A 23,973-nucleotide genomic window follows, 5' to 3' on the forward strand; every position below is an offset into this window, starting at 1 on the left:
CTTCCCACCAAGTGGGTATCGCCTATAACTAGGGTGGATAAATAAAACTCATAGACTAGAGAGTCACACACGGCCAAATGGCATTCAGAAGGTAGAAAAACAGGTCACACCAATATAGATGTACTCGTACCGGAAGCCAATGGTTTAATGGCTTAACTGCAGGATGTCACATAGGCTGTGAGGATGTATTCAATCTTCAGCCACCCTTGGCTATCCCATAGGTTACCTGTTAATCATCATCGTCATCATCTTCTGGAACAAAAATATCATGCTCTTCTAGTAGAGCAGCAAAGTTCTTGCTGATAAGAGTTCCTATGTATAGGAAGGGCATCACAACACTGAAGACCCTTAGCAAGCCAAACGTTACCTTCTCTGGCTTAGGATAAATTGCACCTGTGCTAGAGGTTATAGCAGTTCGCCAGGGGACAATGGTGGTTGATGATTCTCTCAGGAACCCTCTTGCTCTGGCTGCTTCTCGGACCCTCAGCAGTGAAAGGACAGTAACGGTAGCAGTAACGGTAGCTACACCGCTTGCTACGGAGGATTGGCAGCCGCCCGCACGGGGGAAGTGTTACATAAGAAGGAACAATTACAAGATTTTGGACTATAATATTTACATACTGGTGTTAGTATCTTAGCGCCTTCTGTATCAAATCTGTGATATATATATATATATATATATATATATATATATATATATATATATAATATATATATATGTTCCACAATGCCCCCACTACATAGAATAGCACCACAATATAGCAAATAAGCCCTGCCCCCCACCACCTAATAGCCACACCCCCGTGCCCATATCAGCTATCCATGGGTACCAAAGAATATTAAGTCCAACATAATACCCTACTTAGAATATATAATCCCCACACACTTTTAAGAGCCCCACAAATCATGCCCCATCAGCGCCTTTAAATCTACAAACCCACTGCAGCCCCGCCCCACACAACACATTAGCCCCGTCCCCGTGCCCTACCCGCTACCCAAGCTTATTTTAAAACTAAAAAGCACCACAGGAGTAGACGATTATAACGTCAAACTAAATACCAACATGAAAGTAATATACAAAATCAACAGCATCAGAGAATCCTTATCAACCTCCATAATCCCTCCCCCTGACTCCCATCACGAATCCCATTGGCTGAAACACTGAAGGACACATATAAGAAGACCCACTCACAGAGACAAGACATATCCCTGAAGAAGTCCGCCCGGACGAAACGCGTTGGATTTAACTACCCCACAACACCTACCCACACAGAAGTACTTGCCTCCCGTTGAAGCTCCACAAAGCATCAAGACCCCAGGAGAAAGTAACTCCACACCGTAAGCAGGAAACTCACGAGCGGAGAATCGATCCCTGCAGTGGAACGCACAGGCGCCTGTGCGTTCCAGACAAAAAACGGAAGTGAGGCGTCTGGAGCGCTCCTGCGTTCCAAGAGCACAGGAAGGAAGCCGCTGGGCCGCTGCCACCCCGACCGCTCGTCCAGCGCTACGATCCAGAATCTAGAGCAGCAGCCAACCCGCCCACCCAAGGTACCCTGTACACAGAACTGCTCTTTTTAGAGCTTTTTCAGCAAAACGCTACTACTGTTACCCATCCACCTAAGCATTTCCATAGCACCCACAACATAATACTGTCCTGTTAATTGTTAACTCCCCTCATACTTCTCCCCTTATCCACCTAAACATATTTAATCTTAATACACATACACCGCTTCTCCCTTTGAAAAGGGAACACATCCAAATTTAGTTTTAATTATAAAGCTTTCACCACCCCCTCACCCTCCAACCACACACTATACTATTCCAGAATAAGCAAGCATATGCATTAATTAGCAGATTTACTGCAGAGCTCTTACCCAAGAAGCTTGGAACCGGGCACCGTAATCCCACTGCCCGGCCCACCCCCAAGAGTCTACTACTCTGCATACCCATATAGTCGCCCCAGTATACACGGCACTAGAGCTATAAACTAGACAAAACAGCTATAAACAAATACTGCAAAAGGAGCTATAAACATCTCCCACTCTAGAAGAGCCACCTGATGGCCGATATCGTGTATACTGTCTCGCCTGTTCTCTCTCTTTTTCCCCTCCCCCTCCCTCTCTCCCTCCCTATCCCCATCTTATCTCCCCACAGGTCGCGCCACTGAAAAAACAAGGAAGCAATGCAACTGAGAGCATATCGGCTGTCGTCTGAGGAACGTACCTTGGGTCTCTGCTTGTATTGTGGAGAGAAGGGTCATCTGCTTCGTACTTGCCCCGTTAAACTGGGAAAAGATCAGGCCAAGACCACTGAAATCATCTCCCGAGTTGTCTGGTGGCCATCTATGTCTGCGGATGTTAGAGAATACATATTATCTTGTGATCTGTGCTCTAAAAACAAGGTTCCTCTGAAATCACCTACCGGTCTATTGTTACCCTTACCAGTCCCAGTCAGACCTTGGACCCACTTGTCCATGGACTTCGTTGTCGACTTACCTCCATCCTCTGGATACAACACCATCTGGGTTACTGCAAAAGACAAAGCTAAATACCAGCAAAAAACTGCGCTAATCCTGACTGCTGCTAATCCTCTTAAGAGAACTACACATCTGTTCTCCAAAATTGGTATTAAATGTATAATAGATAAGAGTATCACATCGCAGTCAGGAGTAATCACATATGTGTTTGAAATCTGTGTGAAAAACAACAATATACAGAAAACAACAACAAATGAAATAAAATTATACTTAATTTTTCTGATGATGAGATTCTTCAAATTCTTTTCTCCATATTGTGAGATGAATGATGCATTATATAAAAAACAAACAAATATAACATACTGTGATACCGTTTAAACAATCTAATATATAAAAGAGAAAATTTGTCCTTCTGTCTGTCTTTTATACAAATCCACATTTTTCAAGCGAAGATCATGAAATTTTGCATAGGAGTGTATTAAAACATGACGGAGGCAACTAAAAAAATTTAAAATTGAAATTCATTACGGGGTGGGGGTGGCGAGGGGGGTAACACCTAAAAATCATCGAAAACGACCATAACTCTGGAATGTCTGGAACAATTTACACCAAACCTGGTATACATATGACTTACAGTCTGACAACAAATATTGGGGGGGCAAGACACCCCTAGCACTCCTAAGGGTGGGGGTGGCGAGGGGGGTAACACCTAAAAATCATCGAAAACGACCATAACTCTGGAATGTCTGGAACAATTTACACCAAACCTGGTACACATATGACTTACAGTCTGACAACAAATATTGTGTGGGCAAGACACCCCTAGCACTCCTAAGGGTGGGGGTGGTGAGGGGGGTAACACCTAAAAATCATCGAAAACGACCATAACTCTGGAATGTCTGAAACAATTTACACCAAACCTGGTACACATATGACTTACAGTCTGACAACAAATATTGTGGGGGCAAGACACCCCTAGCACTCCTAAGGGTGGGGGTGGCGAGGGGGGTAACACCTAAAAATCATCGAAAACGACCATAACTCTGGAATGTCTGGAACAATTTACACCAAACCTGGTACACATATGACTTACAGTCTGACAACAAATATTGTGGGGGCAAGACACCCCTAGCACTCCTAAGGGTGGGGGTGGCGAGGGGGGTAACACCTAAAAATCATCGAAAACGACCATAACTCTGGAATGTCTGGAACAATTTACACCAAACCTGGTACACATATGACTTACAGTCTGACAACAAATATTGTGTGGGCAAGACACCCCTAGCACTCCTAAGGGTGGGGGTGGCGAGAGGGGTAACACCTAAAAATCATCGAAAACGACCATAACTCTGGAATGTCTGGAACAATGTCTTGGAAGAAGTTCCAAAAAAAAAGGGGAAATATATTTTTTCCGGATGCACCCGGAAGAACAGGTAAGACGTTTCTCATCAAGTTGTTACTTGCTAAAATTCAAGTACATTCCAAGATAGCTATTGCTGTGGCCTCTTCTGGAATTGCTGCAACTTTGCTCTCTGGTGGAAGAACAGCACATTCAGCTTTCAAGTTACCGCTTAATCTGGCCCGAAGTGAAACTCCCGTCTGCAATATCACTAAACGAACAGAAAAAGCTCAGATTCTGCAGGAATGTCAGGTCATTGTATGGGATGAATGCACCATGTCACACAAAAATGCTTTACAGGCCCTCAATCAAACACTTCAATTTTTAAGAGGCAATGATTTACTAATGGGTGGAGTCACTGTTGTATTGGCTAGAGATTTTTCGACAAACATTGCCGGTCATTCCAAAAGGAACAATGGCGGATGAAATTAATGCATGCCTTAAATCATCACATCTTTGGAGGCATATTCGCACTTTGCGACTAACCACAAATATGAGAGTTTCTCTGCATGGCAACACAATGGACGGTCAGTTTGCTGATCATTTGTTAAATATTGGGAATGGTTTAATGCCGCTTCATCCAGTAACTAAAATAATTGTGTAAACAACATCAACTTAAAGATTCAAGTAGAGTTGCCTGGAGAAGCCATATTATACAAATCAATAGATACCGTTGTTGAAGAAAATGAGGCTGTGCACTATCCTACTAAATTTTTAAACTCTTTAGAACCTCCCGGAATGCCACCGCATAACCTGGTACTGAAGATTGGATCACCCATTATGCTTCTCAGAAATTTAAATCCTCCAAGACTTTGTAACGGTACAAGATTAGTAGTCCAAAAGCTCAATTCTCATGTCATTGAAGCAACTATTTTGACAGGCTGTGCAAAAGGTGACAATGCTTTCATTCCACGCATACCTCTCATTCCATCTGATATGCCATTTCAATTTAAGCGTCTACAATTTCCAGTTCGTTTAGCTTTTGCCATGTCTATCAATAAGGCCCAAGGACAATCTTTACATGTAGCTGGAGTCAACTTGGAATCACCTTACTTTTCTCATGCACAATTTTACGTTGTGTGCTCAAAAGTTGGATCACCAAGAAATGTGTATGTATTTGCCCCAAATGAAGAAACGAGAAATATAGTTTATCAAGCTGTTTTGAAGTAATTGTTTATCGGTTCGTTCCATCATATACAGTTCAAATACAGTTTGACATTTTCACTTTTCACCTTCTACTGGTCCAATTTTAACATGATATTTACATGTATGTTTAATATTTAGATTGATTTTTGTAAATAAACATTCTTTAAATCCCGGGCAACGCCGGGTATTCTGCTAGTAAATAAATAAAATAAACTTTGAACTTGAGTTTTCTTCATTAGAATATTTTCAACCGGTTAAATACATATATTTTCACTCTTATGTGATTACACTTACTAGAGAACATAAATGTATTCACCTGTAGTGCTTATACACAATGATGTATTATAGTGTTGGATCCATCACCACAACAATCCTTCTGTGAGAACACTTACAAGATGTATGTTGATAGAGAGCCTGATATCAAGTTTCTTTAAATCCTCCTGGATATATAGATGACTGTTCCTCAATGGGAGTATAAAAGAGAAAAAATGGAATCTAGTGCATTACCGTTTGCAGATTGGAGATAAATGTAGGCTTAGTATGTTGTAAATCCCCAGGGTTCAGTGCACATATCTCTCCACTGGAACTGTAGATGGTATCTGAGGGATCCTAATAACATTCAGTCTGGTAACCCTTTCTTTCAAACGCGTTTTGACCCTCCAAAGCAGGTCTTTTTCATCTGGGTTACTGTAGATAGGTTCAGTATAATGGCTCACTTTATTGCGTTGACTAAACTACCTTCAGCATGCGTCCTAGCTTCATTATTCATCAAATGTGTTTCGTCTGCATGGCCTCCCTGAAAATATAGTATCCGATTGAGGCTCTCAGTTCATAGCAGCCTTCTGGAAATCATTTTGCTCCCTGCTGGGTATTAGTCTAAGTCTGTTATCTGCCTACCATCTGCAGTCAAACGGACAAACTGAAAGGGTAAATCAGTCTCTAGAGCAATACCTGCGACTATATATTTCTAAAAGCCACGACAACTGGGTGGACCTTCTTCCATGGGCCGAATTCGCCTACAACAACGCATGCCATTCGTCATCCCAGCATTCCCCTTTCTACTGCAATCTTGGGTATCACCCCAGAGCTAACTCATTGTCCTCTTTGCCTGCCGATAAATATTTTGAACCTAGGTCTACGGCCACCCGGCTTAGAAAAATCTGGAAGTTGGTACATCAGTCCTTACTCCGAGCCTCTTTTAAGTCCAAGATATTTGCTGACCTTCACCGTTCCGCTTGTTCCTTTAAGGTTGGAGATTTCTTGTGGTTGTCTACCCGGAACATCAAACTCCGTCAACCGTGCAAAAAGTTAGGGCCCATGTTTATTGGTCCTTTTCCCATCCTGAAACAAATTAACCCAGTGTCTTTCAGGCTGAAGCTTCCAGAATCATTAAAGATTCCCAACACGTTCCACTGCTCCTTGTTGAAACCCGTTCTCTCTTCCAAAAAGTTCAGACAACGACGGCCTTCTAAACCTAAGTCCTTATCTATCGATTGACATCAAGTATTTGAGGTCAGGAAAATCTTAACCTCAAAGAAAGATCAAGGCCAAACTCATTTTCTTGTTCATTGAAAGGGGTATGGCCCTGAAGAGCGGTCCTGGGTATAACCAAGGAATCTACATTCTGACAAGCTGCTTATTGAATTCTTTAAAAAATTCCCGGGAAAACCGGGTTGTCGGGGTTTCTTGCCCCCTCCTCAAGGGAGGTACTGTCATGAGCCGCAGTGGCTTCAGGCACCACCACGACTCGCTTCTTTCTGTACCTCTGTGTCCCGCCCATCGTCATGACGATTGGGACGTTACTTCTGCATTGTCCCGGCTGTTGCCAAGGCACCAGTCGGGACGCTCTCAGACCATAGTGCCACATCCTGGCATCTAGAGCAGCCAGGCGAGTGCACAAAATAAATTAAGATTATTGCCCACCTGGGCTGATTAACCTCCCCTGCTGCGCAGGACATTTTCTATTGGGCCACTTCAGTATATAAGGCAGGAAGGGGCAAGCCCTCCCTGTCGGTTATAGTCCCTGCTTCTGCATACATTCCCTGCTGTGCTGTTGTTGCTATAATTATTCATTGACTCTCTCTTCTGTTGCTGACCCCTTGCCTGGATTCTGACTTTTGATTGTTTGCCTGTGACCTCGACCCCTGCTTGTATTAGACGCTGCTGACTTTCTTGGGACCCTGAACCTCTTTGCCTGGATTTGAACTCTGCCATATTGCCTGTGTCCTTTTTGACCTTGGCCTGGACCTGACGCTGCTGTTTGCCAACCACCATCTATCCCTTCATTCCACCTTTGTGTGAACACCTGCGCTACGTTCTCAGGTATCAGCTCCTACTACTAGAGTAAGACATGGGGGCATCAGAGTACCTGTGAGCTCATCTAGCTGTACGGGAAAAGCGGTTCCTATAGGTGAAGACCTCTGAAGCGATTCTAGGAGTTAATGCCTGGGGACGTGAGCCGTAACAATAAATTATGGAGTTTCAGAAAAGCCTGTAGATCTCCAGTATTGTGGGCATCTCTCCTGAGGGGAGGAGAGGAAGAAGCTGAGGAACGGTGTACAGTCGGGGCTAAGACGGCATTAAAGTCACCAGCAACAATAAGTTCACCCTGGCGGACACGTGCTTGCAGAGAACCCAATTTTTTGAAGAATTTATGTTGATCGGTGTTAGGTGCATAAAGGTTTACTAGGGTGCAGGGGAGGTTATTCAAAAAGCCTATGAGGATCAGGAACCTACCTTCCTTATCTTTATGACAATCGTGAAAGTCAAAAGTTATATGGCACGCAAACAAGATTGCAACACCTCGCTTTTTCTGCCTAAGTTCGCATGCATGATATGTCAGGGGAAATTTTCTGGAGCGAAACTCAGGGTGGAGATGATTAACAAAATGTGTTTCTTGCAGGAATATCAGGTTTCCTTTTCGAGACTTGAGATAAGAGTGGAGCTTGGCTGGTTTCTGAGGGAAGTTGAGGCCCTTGACATTATAGGAGATAAGGTTGAGAGTCATAAGAAAGTCAGTGGTCAGGAAGCAAGAGACCAAAACTGGAAAGAGTTGCCAAGAGAGGAGAAAAAAAAACAGAAAAAAAACAATGGGACAGAATGAGTGACGACCAGTGAGGAAGGAGAGGAAAGGGTCAGAGGTTAAGGGTAAAAAGGGGTCGACATAGTGAACCAAAGTCCACTTGACGTAATTGCCGGTTAAGGACAGTACATGATGAATAAGTCATCAGGGGGACCAGCATAGAGCCCTAGGCGCTAAGGGGGGTGAAAGTCTAGCTACAGTCAAAAAATGGTGGGTCAGGGGACCAAAAAGCAAAAAAAAAAGGGATCCCCGGTGGCCAACTTAGAGTGTATAACCTATGGAGGAAGAGAGGAGGGGAAGAGATGTGAGGAAAGCACTGAACCCTGAAGTATAGGAGAAAAAAATGAAGTGAAGGGGAAGGAAAACAAGGGAAAAAATCACCAAAACTAAAAAATTATATGGATCATAAAACTAATCAATAGCCAGACACATATCATGATGTCTGCATTAGAAGCATCCAGTTGTGATAAGATGTAAGAGCTGTAGGGAGGTAAACAAACAAACAAACAATAGAACAACAACAGCAACATTAAAGTGAATAAGTCAAAACATCACAGAAACATCATATTATCAGAAACAGAAACAGGAGTTGTAGTCTACGCATCTTCATTGTCTCATCAAGACCACCTTCTGGGTCCATGAGAAGAGAGTAAGGTGGAAAGCTCAGGGTGTGCAGCCTGGAAAAGAGGTGAGAAGCATCAATGCGCCACCTCTTGGAGCAGCAGAGGACAGGACAACAGTCAATAGAAGGCAATACGGTATCCGGCGGCTGCAGTGCAATCTCGAAGAACAAGGAGATGGAGGGTGACGATAACTGAAGATGTGATATCCTTATGATGCCAAAGATAAATGCGAAAGGGAAACCCCCAGCGGTATCTGATAATATTCTCCCTGAGGACTGAAGTGACAGGCTGGAGTTCACATCTCCATATCAAAGTGGCGGAAGAGAGGTCTTGAAAGATTTGGAGGGTATGGCCCTCATGAGTTAAGGAAGGGAGTTTTATGGCAGCTTGTAAGACAGCTTCTTTGGTCGTGAAAAAATGAAGACGAGGATAACGTCTCTGGGCACAGATTGAGCAGATGGACGAGGTTTAAGGGCCCTATGGGCTCTATCCAGTAGGAACTAATCTTCTGGAACTTCTGGTGCAAGCTGCGAGAACAATTTCCGGAAGTAGGGATCTAGTTGCATAGATTCAACTCTGGGACGCCTTTAATTCAGAGGTTGTTTCTCTGGGCTCTATTGTCCATATCCTCTTGGCTCTCATAGACAATATTAAGCTCCTGGAGAAATTGAGAAAAGGTGTCAGCCATAGATTTATGAAATTAGACAATGTCCTCAATCCTCCTTTCAATATAATTTGTGCGGGAACCCAGCGAGGACACCTCTGATCTCAAACTTTGAAGAGCATGCTGAACTTCAGCATGAACCGAAGAACGGAGCTGTTTCATTTCTTTAATCAAAGAGTGAAAGTCTTTTTTGGTAACTGAGGCGGACACATCTTCATCAGATTCGGAGTCCTCAAGGGAGCGGGGAGAAGCCATTTACTTGGTTCCAGAGACTGAGTAGGTCTTATTAGGGTAATATTGGGCGGTACCCTTAGAGTGGAGTTTTTTGTTTTTCGGCATAATTAGGTAAAGTAGGGTCGAAGTCGGGAAGGGTAGGTCAAACACAGTGGAAATCCTCAGAGCAGAAAATTTGATCAGAAATGCCACTCAGAAATGAGGTGACAGTTACATCACAGAAACATAACAGTTGAGGTCCCCGGCCTTCCTAAATGTACCGGATGTGGTATTAAAACATGAGTGGGTGCCCGTAGTACAGTGCAGAGAACGGATGAGGAGGGTAGGTAGAAAACCTTATAAACTTGAGCAGTCCAGAATTAGGATTGCTCACAGGGAATGCACCCGAGCAGACTGAAAACTGGAAAAGTGGTACAGGTGTAGAGATTGTTTCAACCACTAGGTGGCAGCAGAAAATCCCAGTAATGTCAGTCAATGCAGTTGAGAAGAAAAGACCAAAAAACAGAGCTGAGCACCACTCTGAGATACTACTTGCACGGACACTCAATGGAGCACACTCAAGGAGCACAGATGGAGCAGATTATTTCACTGGCTGCATAGTGTATGGAAATGTATCCTTGCAGTACTGTACAGAGAACTGGAAGCCAGCGGTGGGGAACAGCACAAGCAAATGTCGGCAGGCAAGAAAATGTGGATATTCACTGCAGCAGCAGCAGGTATCTGGGTCTCCAGCACAGTGAAAGAGAGCAGGGCCAACCTCCCAACATGGATTCAGGAATAGACAGTGCTCAGGGAGCCGCATCCGGTGAGCGGTGTCTGGAGAGTAGTGAATGACACAGAGCCCACCTACTAACCTGCAGATCTTGTCCAGACGGAGTGCACAAATACCACCCCAAAACAGATCTGGGCCACAGCGAAGGGCTCCGGAGCAGGAGGGAAGCGTCTCAGTAGTGTTTCAAGCTGAACGATGATGGCAGGGAGTCCCAAACAAAAACGGGTTTCACGAGCTCCCATCAAGTGCGGCTAACCATGATGGCTGCCAGACCACGCCCCCTATATCTGTTTTTTTATTGAACAATGCTCACAATACAAAAGGTAAACCCAAGTATATTGAAAATACAAATAAAATCTTGCATTTACTTATATAAAATTTATATAAAATTTGTTTGTGTCCTTCTTTTGTCTGTTCTATAATTTTTGTTTTCCTTTTATATAGTATTTGGAATAGAAAAAAAAAGATGGAGATAATTTTTGATGAAGCTGGGACATTTACCTTTTTGACATTGGTGATTTATTTAGTCAGTAATTTGAATAGTTAATGCATGTATTATGATATGATATTTGCCTGAAGGGAATTGTTGTGTGGTTGTGGTAGGACTTTCATCATTGTTGTTTAACAATGCAGGCCAATGCTGTACGCTCTAAGTGGCTCAGGTCCAGAGACTCCATCGTACCACCACCTGTTCCCCTCACATGTTTGCAGTTGACTCAGAGTTTATCTTTAGGTCTCCACTTAAAGTCTTGCCACCTGTGTGAAACGTTCAAAGTGAAGAATGTAAATATGCAAACTGTCAAATATTGACTGTGGCCAGGTGCCTGAGTGTTTGGCCAACTTGAAATGGACTCCGGAGCTGGGAGGGTTAATACCCAGTGCCGGAGGAGCTAAAACACTGGCGCTAGGCGTCGCATGCAGAAGTGATGAATAGAAATGTATTTATTAAAATAAAAATGTATATTTAAATTTGCGCTGCAACACTGGGGAATGAATATGCCGCAGCAGTGAATGGGTTAAACCCCGGCACTCAGCCCTGGGGGAGTGTAAAAATATGTATGTGTTTAAACAAATTAATGAAAATATGTATAAACCGCATCACCTGCATGTGTTTCACTATCTTAACCATAACCTCCTAAAACATATACCACTTACTTATCTAAAGAATAACGACACTGAGACTTATGAAAGTGGCTAAAGAAGGTCAAAGTTTATTAATTAATTAAATGAATAAGTGGTCGTGAAAGTGCACTGTGAGGCAGCCTAATCAAGCTAATATTTGGAACCAAGTGTGGATGGCCAATGACCTCCTCCACTTAACGGGACAAATCCTTAACTGCCTGGCCAGCACTAAATCTGACATCAGAGTGACTATGCCCTCTCCCGACTACACAATGGCTGCTCTCAGAAGCAAGCGAAGGGATCCTCACCGAAAAGAACCATGAGTCACTTTCATCGAAGGGGGTAGCACCTGCGGTTAATCAGCGATAACGCTGTAACGATCAGCTGCTGTCCACAGTGAATTCCTACCAACTGTGTTTGCTCTGTGGCGTGGGAAAAACCAGGTTAAAATTCACATGGCACAGGAGCAGGGTGGTCCATAAAGGGCATGGGTGGGATCTCGAGCAGTGAATGAGAAAGGGTATGTGAAATGCTAGGATTTATATAAACAGATCTCCAGGCTCTCCCTTTCGTTCCACATTGGTCGGCCTGGGGTGTGGCATTTTAACTCCTGCAGGTAAGGTTAACTGCACTTACTTTCCCATGTATGCATTTAAGTGCTTTCATCCATATGGGACTCTCTTTTCATAAACTGCATAACCTGAATCTGTTTCACTCTCTTAACCATAACCTGCTAAAACATATACCACTTGGATAATTTATCTAAAGAATAATGACACTGAGACTTCTGAAAGTGGCTAAAGAAGGTCACAGTTTATTAATTAATTAAATGAATAAGTGGTGGTGAAAGTGCGCTGTGAGGCAGCCTAATCAAAACTGATATTTGGAACCAAGCGTTGATGGCTAATGGTGTTCTCCACTTAATGGGACAAATCCTTAACTGCCTGGCCAGGGCTAAATCTAACGCCAGAGTGACTAAACCCCCTCCCAACTACACAATGGCCGCCCTCAGAAGCAGGCTAAGGGATCCTCACCAAAAAGGACCATGAGTCACTTTCCTAAAAGGGGGTAGCACATGCGGTCAGCAATAATGCTGTAGCAATCAGCCGCTGCCCACAGTGACTTCCTGCCACGCTGGATGCCCTTAGAGGACTCACAACTAGCCCCTGCCTAACCAACACAAAAAACTCCTAAGTGACTATAGATCCGCTTAATTATTATAACTAAACCCTTGCCTGTGAGGTAAACCCCATCCCTGCAAAACAGCTGTGTTTGTCCTGTAGCTAACAAGGGGTGTTCAATTACGGGGCCACCCAATTGTTTAGCATGTACCCTTATTCCCCAGTCAAATTTTTTTACTACCTTTTTCATTACCTTCAATGGGATATCAGACCTCCACTGAAGTCGGGGCACTACTGCAGACCATATCAAACTGTTGGTCAGTGTTGAAGAACCTTCTCCTATGATATGATTCTCAAGTCATTTCATGCATTGTTCAAAAGTATCTCCCATCCTCCCAGCCACATGGCAAGATTAGCTATTTTGCATGTGTTTGTAAAACCCCCCACACAACTCTGGTCAGTTTCAGATAACAGCTTTGAAGCCTGAGACAAAGGAGGGTGTTGGGACACTGGAAGGGACACATACATAGTGGGGAGAACCGACAGTGGTGATGACATCATCATCCCTGGACCCAAGAAGCTCCATGTGTGTGTGGTGAATCACCACACACATGCTGTTACTTGGGAGGCTGGGTGTTTCCAAGTTTGGACTATAAAAGTCCAGACCCGGGACCCTCTCTCTCTCTCTGGATGCCTGCTGCCCCTTGACAAAGAGCTCTACACTACACTGCAGGACATACACTAGGGATACATTACACTACGGATACACTACACTAGGGATACACTACACTGCAGAAAACATCTATAGGATTACAACACACTACTATATATATATTACACTAAGCTACAAGAAAGGATTCTATACTACAGGAACGTTCCCTACACTGCAGATAAGAATCGGACCGAGGATACAAGGACTTGATAAGTATCAATAATATATATATACCCATAGAGCTATATGTGTATTTGTAATGTGGATTTAACTATTTATATACATATAACTGTGTAGCTATTGTCTGATATCTGTGATAGTTAAATCAATTTTATAAATACTGATTCTTATTAAGGATACATATGCAAAGCTAGGATAGTGTAAGGAATAACGGTGGTGAACATAGGGTTAATGTTATATTTATATACTATGTTATGTTGAACAACGTTATGATATGTGTGTGAATTGTGAATACAAGCTTTTCTGTGTTAACAGTAAAATACTTTGATTTAAATACATACATATGTTGTGAGTATTGATTATTTATAACGAATATATACTGTGAAGTACTGCTGAGATACAGTGTTTATTGGATAAATAGTTCTGTAAAACTTGTGTTATTTAGTGTGGTCAAAAGACTGAGTAAGGCAACACTGTGTAAGGAAAAGTGCATAAAAGTGCGAGTTTTATAGCGAGTGTATCTAAGAATATAATTAAAGGATAGCGTGCGCATGTGAGGCGCTACCACAGGTCCTTTAACATTGGCGAGCTTAGCCCTGGCTGTTTTAATTGCAATATACTAGGATATAGTAGTGAAAATTGTTATATTGTTAATCTAATTCGGTAGAGGAGCGGGGACGAATAGCTTAGGTACAAAGGAGGTGATACTTATGTGTTATTAGCGTACGCTTTCTCTGGAAAGAGGTTTGGACAGATAACATTGTTTTACTTGAGGCCTAGAAGAAATACAATTAATTACAGCGAATCTAGTTTAAAATTTAAAGTTTCTTGGATACTCGTTGTTTTATTTCTTTCTTTAAGAAGGAACGGTTCGTCGCACTGTGAGCGTTTGTGAGAAACGTGGATTCACTTTTCAAGGTTGCAACAGTCATTTGGAAGGGTCCTGCTGAGAGGGGAAAGACGTTCCTGAACTGATAAGGATCTTTCTGGAAGCAGCATTATTACGTCTCAGAGGCTTAAGGGGACCTGTATTACTACAGTGAGAAGTAACACTCAACACAGAACAAAAATGACTTCTGTATCTGGACAGGCGAGTATGAGTTTTATTACCATTGAGAAGTTGTCAGCAAATAGTATGTTTAACCCAGTGATTCCTAATAACTACACATCTGCTGAAACATTATGGGCAACACTTTTAGAACAGGCTTATACACATGATGCGCTGTGTATTAATAGGAGAACCGTGTTCAACAAAAAAACTAAACGTCTCCAAATGTTAGCTAAATTGGTACATGCTTATGAAGATAGGATTTGGACATCTGAACACGCTGAGATGATACTTAAAAACAAAAAGGGCACTGATGCAAATTCTCATTGCCAGTGCTGCATTGAAAAGGTTAAAAGTGTTTCCATACTTGAAGCACAATTGGAAGACAAAGATATGGCCAATATAGATAGGGGAAGACAGATTTGTATGCTCAATTCCCAAATATTAGAGAAAGAAAAATATTACACAGATGTTGATAAGGAATTGGCAGAACTGTATACAGAAATCAATGTATTCAGGGATAAGGTAGCATCTAATGAAGTTCTAATTGCTGAATTACAAAGTGATTTAATCAATAGAGCACAAATGATAACCAATATGCAAAAAATTATCAATGAGTTATCACCCTTCTCCACAACACAGAATACATCCATGGCTAGAAAGCAGGTATGTATAACAGATAAGAGAAGCAGTGAAACAGGGAGTATAGGACATAATATACATATGCCCATACTTTCTCCTGTGATAGATCAGCGAAATCCAATAGCCTCAGTGGCTGACCCTGTAGCACGCACATTAACTTATTCCCCAACACCCATGGGGAATGTCTCTAATGGTCGTGCGCAATTTGCGGATGATCAAGTTTTTGGCCTAGGCAGTGGTTGGGAAACTGTACATACCGCTTCTACACCACAAACAAGTCACGGTAATGGCACAGGATTGCATGTTTCCCATCGAAATTATAGTATGGAGAAGACTCAATTTCTGTTGAAAATCCGTAAGGAAATTCCAAAATATGATCCCATTATAGACCCTTTTACCTCCTGCGATATTTTTGAGGGACATTGTGACAAATTTAGTGTCGCCCCAGAACATCGCATGGACTTGTTTAAATTGTGGTTACCCACTCACCTCAATCAGAGGTATGCAGCAACTGGAAAAACTGCTCCCAAAAATGGTCAATTTCACGATGAGGAAGAGAGACTTTCTGTCCTCATGAAATTGGCAACTGGCCATTGGGAAGTTACCCCAGAGATCCTATCTAACTTTAAACCAACCATTCACGATGAGCCATTGTCTCTATGTGGTAGGTTTGAAGCAATGTATAGAAAAGTCACCAAGGATCAAGGTGCAGACGTTCCACAAGGCATGATACGCATGTTTGTGGAAAAGTTTCCTTACATTGACACAGCAATTCGCTTAAGTGCGGCTAAAGAACCAACGCTTGCAGATGCAGCAATGGTTATAGAAGAGTATAGACAAGATTTGATGAAAAATAGGAAGTCACTGAAGATGAGGGAATATGTTGTGGTAAATGGCAGATCACAAGATAACCGTTACACAACATATGGCAATGTGCGCAGACAGACACATATTACACCTACAGCTCCTCCACAGGAGAAATGGGTGAATGTGCAATGTTATGCATGCCTAAACTTTGGCCATGTAAGACGTAACTGTCCACAAGGTGTTCGCAAAGAGTATATAAGGGACTCTGAACACCTGGGCAATAACAATGGCTTTAAAAACAAGCCTCACGTTAGAGAGTTAGATAAGCAAACACATACCCAGTCAAAACTGCAGCACCTGAATCAGATGCAAAAATGTGTGTCGCTTGTAAGTACACATACTGGCCAAACAGGACAGTCTCATGTACAGTTACATAACTCAGTGACTCCACAGACACAGAACTCTTTAGAACAGGTAAACAATTGTGACGTACAGAAAGCACAAGTAGCAGTTCGCACAGCAGATATCCCTACTGGGAATCTGGTGCAATTAGATTGAAGGTTAGGGACCCCTAAGGATCTGGCACCAATATGCAATATCATATTGGATTCCTCAGGGAGACCCCACATAATGGCCAAAATAAGAAATGAAATACTGAAAATTCTGCTTGATACTGGGGCAGAAATTTCAATCACTAATGTAGAACATGACTTACTACCAGACAGCCCTCAGTGTGTGGTGACTGGATTTGATCACCAACAAGGGGGGGTAAAAGCCCAAAGAATTGAGGAAGTCACTGTGGAAATCAACAGTGATTTCACCTTAAAAATTCCTATGTGGTATTATTCAGGTTCTGATAACATTATCGGAACTGATGTAATGACACAGAATGGCTGGATCTTAGATCTAGCAAACTGTTTACTATGGAAGGGACCACGAAACTCAAAGGTCTGTGTGATAAAGAAACATCACTTAGGACCACCCATACATGAAATTGCTGGAACAGCTAACATGGTTGTACACAAATGGCCAGAGGTCTCGCATAACACAGACCTTGAACCTATTGTATACAAATTCCCAGAGCTGTGGGCTCAAGGGAAGAATGATTGTGGAAAGATGATTGATGTTCAGGTGGACATACAAGGACCAGATCCACCACCTCAACGCCAATATCGTTTCCCCCCTGAAGCTATGGAACCAGTGATAGAAGCTGTGACTGACTTAGAAGCAAGGGGGGTGGTCATAAAGGGAAATTCCAAGTGCAATAATCCCTTGTGGCCTGTCAAGAAGAAGGAGACTAACACCTGGAGACTCACAATTGATCTCAGGGTTTTGAATAAATATACCCCCATGTCAGCACAGGTGGTAGCAGAGACACCAGACATATTGGCAAGAATAAACGGCAAAAGTAAGGTATTCTCTACCATTGATGTAGCCAATGGTTTCTTTTCGATACCATTGACAGAAAGCTGCCGTTACAAATTTGCATTCACCGTGCAAGATACGCAATACATGTTTTGCGTATTGCCCCAAGGATTTCACAGTAGCCCCACATACTTCCATCAGGCATTAGCAGAAGTACTGAGTGTATTTTCACACCCAGAATGCCTGCTGCAATATGTGGATGATCTACTACTCCATACAGAGACTATGGAGGAACATTTGACTCTCCTAAAGGAATTGCTAGCCCTCCTTGTACGTGCAGGGCTCAAACTGAGTCCTCACAAAGCAAACCTGGCTAGGTCAGAGGTCATATTTCTGGGAGTCAAGATCGCTCATGGGACAAAAGGTATAATGGCCGCCCGAGTTGAGGCAATGGTCAAATTACCTAGACCAAATACCCTTCAAGATTTGCGAAAATTTCTTGGGGTTACAAACTTCATGAGGGAGTTCATAGAGGATTTTGCTACAAAAGCGAAACCTCTGTATGAATTGCTCAGAGGTGAGGAACCTTCATTGAGAGGATGGGCAGAAGAACAGGAAGAGGCATTTTCTACTCTGAAAAGAGATCTCTCTTCTGCCCCAGTTTTGGCCACTTCACACCCAGAGGGTGAGCTGGCAATTCAGGCTCACGCTGGCCCAGAGTCCATATCAACAGTCTTACTACAAGAAGTAGGATCTGAGACTAGACCACTAGGCTATTTCTCAAGACTTCTTTCTCCTGTGGAAAGAGGTTTTGATGAATGTGCAAAACAACTGGCTGCAATACATTATGCTGTCAAAGTGACAGAACATATTGTGGGCTTTAGACCACTTACTATACAGACTCCACACTCTCCATTAACCCTTCTACTCCGGGACATGTTGCCTGGAGTCTCTCAACAGAGGTTTGGGAGATGGATAATGGATTTGAGTGGACACAATCTCCAAGTAAGTCACAAGGCCAAATATGTATTGTCCCAACTGCTAAACACAGCAGGGACGGAACACGACTGTGGACAAATGTCATATGATGAAACAATGACATTGTTTAGACAAACAACACATCCGGGTGACCGAGTCATTTTTGTTGATGGGTCTCGGTCTCACACGAATGGGAAATATGTGACAGGTTATGCAGTCTTGGATAAGACCACAGGGCTTCAGAGTCTTGTTAAATTACCTGGTCACCTGTCAGCACAAAGGGCAGAATTGGAGGCAGTAAAGGAAGCCTTACTACTCCAACCGTCAGGACCACGTACTATATATAGTGACAGCTCATATGTAGTTCGGTCCCTGACATTACACTTGGATACCTGGCACAGGCGCGGATTTGTGGACAGCCAGAATAAACCCCTTGCGCACGTTTCAGTGCTCAAAGAGTTATGGGAATGGGGAATGATGCATCCTAAAGAGGCTGCGATCATTAAAGTTCCTGCTCACCAGAAAGGGAATGATCCCCTTGTCCTGGGTAATAACTCTGCAGACGAAGCAGCCAAACTGGCTTCTTTATCTGGGTTTTTCAGAGACCCAGATTACAAGGAAGTATCATCCTATAAAGTGACGATACGAAACAAGATTCTGGATGAAAGCCCAGTGTCATTTGAAGAGGAACAAGCAAAGGATCCTCTTCTTATACCCCACATTACCATGCCACAAGATCCCTGGTCAATCAAAGAGGGCATCCTGTGTCATACGAACAATGAGGGTTCAGAACCCCTGCCAGTTGTTCCTGCACATCTTCAGGTAGAGCTGACAAGACTCAACCATCAGCTCCTTGGACACCCTGGCCGAGATAAGCTCATGTCCCTCTTAAAGGACAAATTATACTGGTCAGGGATGTCAAAGACAGTGGAAATTGTCACACAACAGTGTCTTGTGTGTGCACAAGTGAACCCCAGAGCTCCAGCTCTCAAGCCGGTTTTACAGCGTGTGCCCCCTGCAGAAGGACCCTGGGCTGCCCTACAGATAGATTTTATAGGACCACTACCAGCTGGCAGTCGCAATTGTCGGTATGCCTTGGTAGTGGTGGATGTATTTTCAAAATGGGTTGAGGCCATTCCAACTGTAAATGACTCTGCTACTACCACAGCAAGGGTCTTATGGGAACAGATTTTGTCACGTTGGGGAGTTCCCAGGATCATCGAATCTGATAGGGGAACACACTTTACTGGCAAGGTCATGAAAGCGCTTTGTGAACTACTGGACATAAAACAGCGATTTCATGTACCGTATCATCCCCAATCAGCAGGAATAGTAGAACGAATGAATCGAACAATCAAATCTCGTTTGACCAAGACACTGTTAGAGAAGGGCTCCTCTTGGGTGACAGCTCTGCCCGCAATACTGATGGGTATTCGGGCAACTGAGGCAACGACAACAGGGATCACCCCATTTGAGCTCATGACTGGTCGCAAAATGCCACTTTGCTTCCCCAATGAACCACAGTTGTCAAACCCCATCAAAGAGGCGATTGCCAGAGATGTGTTCTTACAACAGGTGCAAAATAACCTGAAAGAACTGCTGCCATACGCAGCCATCCGGCTGAACAAACCCTATCTACAGGGGGAGACTCCCATGCCTCCAGTAGATAGTCTGGTAATGATCAAGACATTCCGAAAGGCAGGTCCCTGGGATGCAAACTGGGAGGGACCATATCAGGTCCTTGAAATCCTGGGTGACACAATGATAAAAGTACAAAGGCCAACGACTACAAAGAAAGACTCTCGGAGAAGACGTAAAGTTCTCTGGGTCCACGTTGATCAAGTGAAAACCACGCAAGCCTCCTTAACTCAATAGAGTGCTTCTGTGCTCATTGAGATGGGTAGATTGAGAAGTCATATCCCTTCCAAATAAAATAAAAAAAAAGTTTTAACTGATCATTGAGAACCAAAATGTAAGGAAAGGAAAATCCTAGAGCCCTACCCTGATTACATCTTGTACTGTATATGCAACTAACAGCGCTCCAAGAGGGACACTCCTCCGAGGAGCATATTTTACTCTTTCTCCCACTGTAGGTGTGGATGTAGCGGAGGAGATGGGAAGAACACCAGCAACCCCAGAGAAGCGACTAGGTACCCATCCAGATACTACTGTGTGGCTTCAGAAAATCCTGCTCGGTTTTGGTCCAGAACTCAAGAATTGGCTGCTCGACTTCGGGAAGGAAGAAGACATACTGCAGAAACTTTCTGGGAATCAAGCTACAATCAAGCTGGAATATGATGCCAAAGTATCATTTTCTCATTCATCCCATAATAGTTCTCATTATATTGGTATTAGTAACACATGAAGACTAAAGGACAACAAATGATGAACTATTAAGGAAAGGGGGGGTATGGACTTTGCAGGCATCATGGACTTTGCAGGCATCATGGACTTTGCAGGCATCATGGACTTTGCAGGCATGGGATCTGTTTTACATGAATGTCTTTGTTTTTTTTATTATTCCTTTGTGCCTTTTTCTCCTTTCTTCTCTCCTGCTCTTCACACCCTCGGGGAAAGGGTGGTTTTTTTTTCCACTATGGTTCCCCCTCTAGGAGGTTTTTTTCCTGTTGTGCGCCAATAACATAAGAGGTTTTTTTTTATCTCCTCCATAGTTGGTAGGGAGAGGAAGAGAGAGTTGAAAATTATCGGGGTCTCTCTCTCTCCCTCTCTCTTTATTTTTTTTTAGTTCACCACCAAATCTAGGGACAGGTAACTTCTTACTTGTAGTGTCGGTTTTCCGACAACAGGGGGACTGTTGAAGAACCTTCTCCTATGATATGATTCTCAAGTCATTTCATGCATTGTTCAAAAGTATCTCCCATCCTCCCAGCCACATGGCAAGATTAGCTATTTTGCATGTGTTTGTAAAACCCCCCACACAACTCTGGTCAGTTTCAGATAACAGCTTTGAAGCCTGAGACAAAGGAGGGTGTTGGGACACTGGAAGGGACACATACATAGTGGGGAGAACCGACAGTGGTGATGACATCATCATCCCTGGACCCAAGAAGCTCCATGTGTGTGTGGTGAATCACCACACACATGCTGTTACTTGGGAGGCTGGGTGTTTCCAAGTTTGGACTATAAAAGTCCAGACCCGGGACCCTCTCTCTCTCTCTGGATGCCTGCTGCCCCTTGACAAAGAGCTCTACACTACACTGCAGGACATACACTAGGGATACATTACACTACGGATACACTACACTAGGGATACACTACACTGCAGAAAACATCTATAGGATTACAACACACTACTATATATATATTACACTAAGCTACAAGAAAGGATTCTATACTACAGGAACGTTCCCTACACTGCAGATAAGAATCGGACCGAGGATACAAGGACTTGATAAGTATCAATAATATATATATACCCATAGAGCTATATGTGTATTTGTAATGTGGATTTAACTATTTATATACATATAACTGTGTAGCTATTGTCTGATATCTGTGATAGTTAAATCAATTTTATAAATACTGATTCTTATTAAGGATACATATGCAAAGCTAGGATAGTGTAAGGAATAACGGTGGTGAACATAGGGTTAATGTTATATTTATATACTATGTTATGTTGAACAACGTTATGATATGTGTGTGAATTGTGAATACAAGCTTTTCTGTGTTAACAGTAAAATACTTTGATTTAAATACATACATATGTTGTGAGTATTGATTATTTATAACGAATATATACTGTGAAGTACTGCTGAGATACAGTGTTTATTGGATAAATAGTTCTGTAAAACTTGTGTTATTTAGTGTGGTCAAAAGACTGAGTAAGGCAACACTGTGTAAGGAAAAGTGCATAAAAGTGCGAGTTTTATAGCGAGTGTATCTAAGAATATAATTAAAGGATAGCGTGCGCATGTGAGGCGCTACCACAGGTCCTTTAACAGTCAGCCATTTGGTTTTGATGTATGTCAGGTCCTTGAGTAATCTGAGGATCAGGTCTATTGACTTCCCTTTACTGAGGTCTTTGCCTCCTAAATGTAGTACTAGGATATCAGTCGGATTACATTGTTTTATGTGTCGTGTCAGCCAGGGAATCAGGTCGGGCTAGCAGAGACCCAGTCTGCCCAACCAACTAATGTCAATCAGGATTGTAAATTGACTGAATTTGCCAGCTTCTTTGTGCCTGGACGGGCAGAACACGTATGAGTGGCCCACAATCCAGATATGTTTAGTCCGAGTCAGGAAACCTGTAAATATAAAATTGCTATGGTCACTGTAACCTTCAACATAAACAATGTAGCAGTGAAATGAAGGCATCCGTTCCTGATCAAAATTCTCCTGTGCATCTCGTGCCCTGATCATCGGAAAATTGGAAACTAGTTGGAAAAGAAAGAAAGAAAAAAGCTGGGGGGGTGAACTAAGAGAAGGTAGGGTAGAAGGGGGAGGGGGTTAGAGCAGTTGGCAGCCCCTGTGAAGGTAAAAAACCCAAAAAAGAACCCGCAGGCACACCACTAATCAGGCCTTGGCCTGGGGAAAAAAATGGGGAAAATCCCTTAAGGCCCTCGCATAAAAGCGACAAGCAGCAGACCCAAGGGCTACCTGAATTGAGGAGCGAGAAAAGTGAAGGTGAGCAGGACAAGTAATCAGGGAAAAAACAAAGCATATATGGTTAGACATTTGGCCTAATGTATTTCTTATAGGACATCGATTTCCATTTCCCCAAAGTTTAATGACTACCGATGCACCACTTAAGGCTGCTGACGTGGTCACCCCAATCCGAAAGGAACTTAGGGCTCTTTTAAAGATTGCCTGAAATTGAAGCCTCATGAGCAGGGTGTTATCTAAATATACTAGGAAAACGGGGGAGTGAGCAGGTCTATTATTAGAAAATTGTTTAGTCAATATGTGTATCCATGAACCTTTACCAGCCTCATCTGTTTTGGACCTTATTATCTTAGCGTCTTGAATGGCTACATGTTGGGTCAATAGGCCCAAGAGGGGGTGAAGCTTGGACTGCGATACTAGCTCTGAAATTCTAAATGCGCCAAACAACGCCAGCGCAAAGGCTGTCTGGAATAACAAGCATTCATAAGAGTTCTGTTACCGATTGAAAGGACAGCATTAGTTGTTGCAACAGCTGGAGATCGACTGGTCGCCTCAGGTATTCAGGAACTGGTCTACTTCGCATCCAACCTTTTAGGGATTTTACCACTATAAAACTTGTTGTCCCGTCCGGGACGTTATAAAGATGGGACATGAGTGATATACCTGATAAGGTAGCCGCCATGGCTGCCTTGGATGCGCCTGCACTATATTGTTCCCACATAAAAGATAAAAGCCATAATGGAAACCGTCTGAACTGACTCCTCGGTCTCCCTTCAGTTCAGGAAATTGGACCACTGATGCCGCTTGGTATGCACGTCTCGTGGAAGGGGCCAGGGCTCGCTCCACTAGTCCTGTTATGCCGGGTTGATAATCTGCCAAACATAAGGGGATCATGCTGTTCCTATAAGCGTGCGGTGCTAATGCCCTAAAACAATGCCATTGGAAACGCGGTAGGTAGCCAACAATACTGTTTTAT

The sequence above is a fragment of the Mixophyes fleayi genome, chromosome 5, assembly GCF_038048845.1.
Source record: "Mixophyes fleayi isolate aMixFle1 chromosome 5, aMixFle1.hap1, whole genome shotgun sequence".
Lineage (NCBI taxonomy): Eukaryota > Metazoa > Chordata > Amphibia > Anura > Limnodynastidae > Mixophyes > Mixophyes fleayi.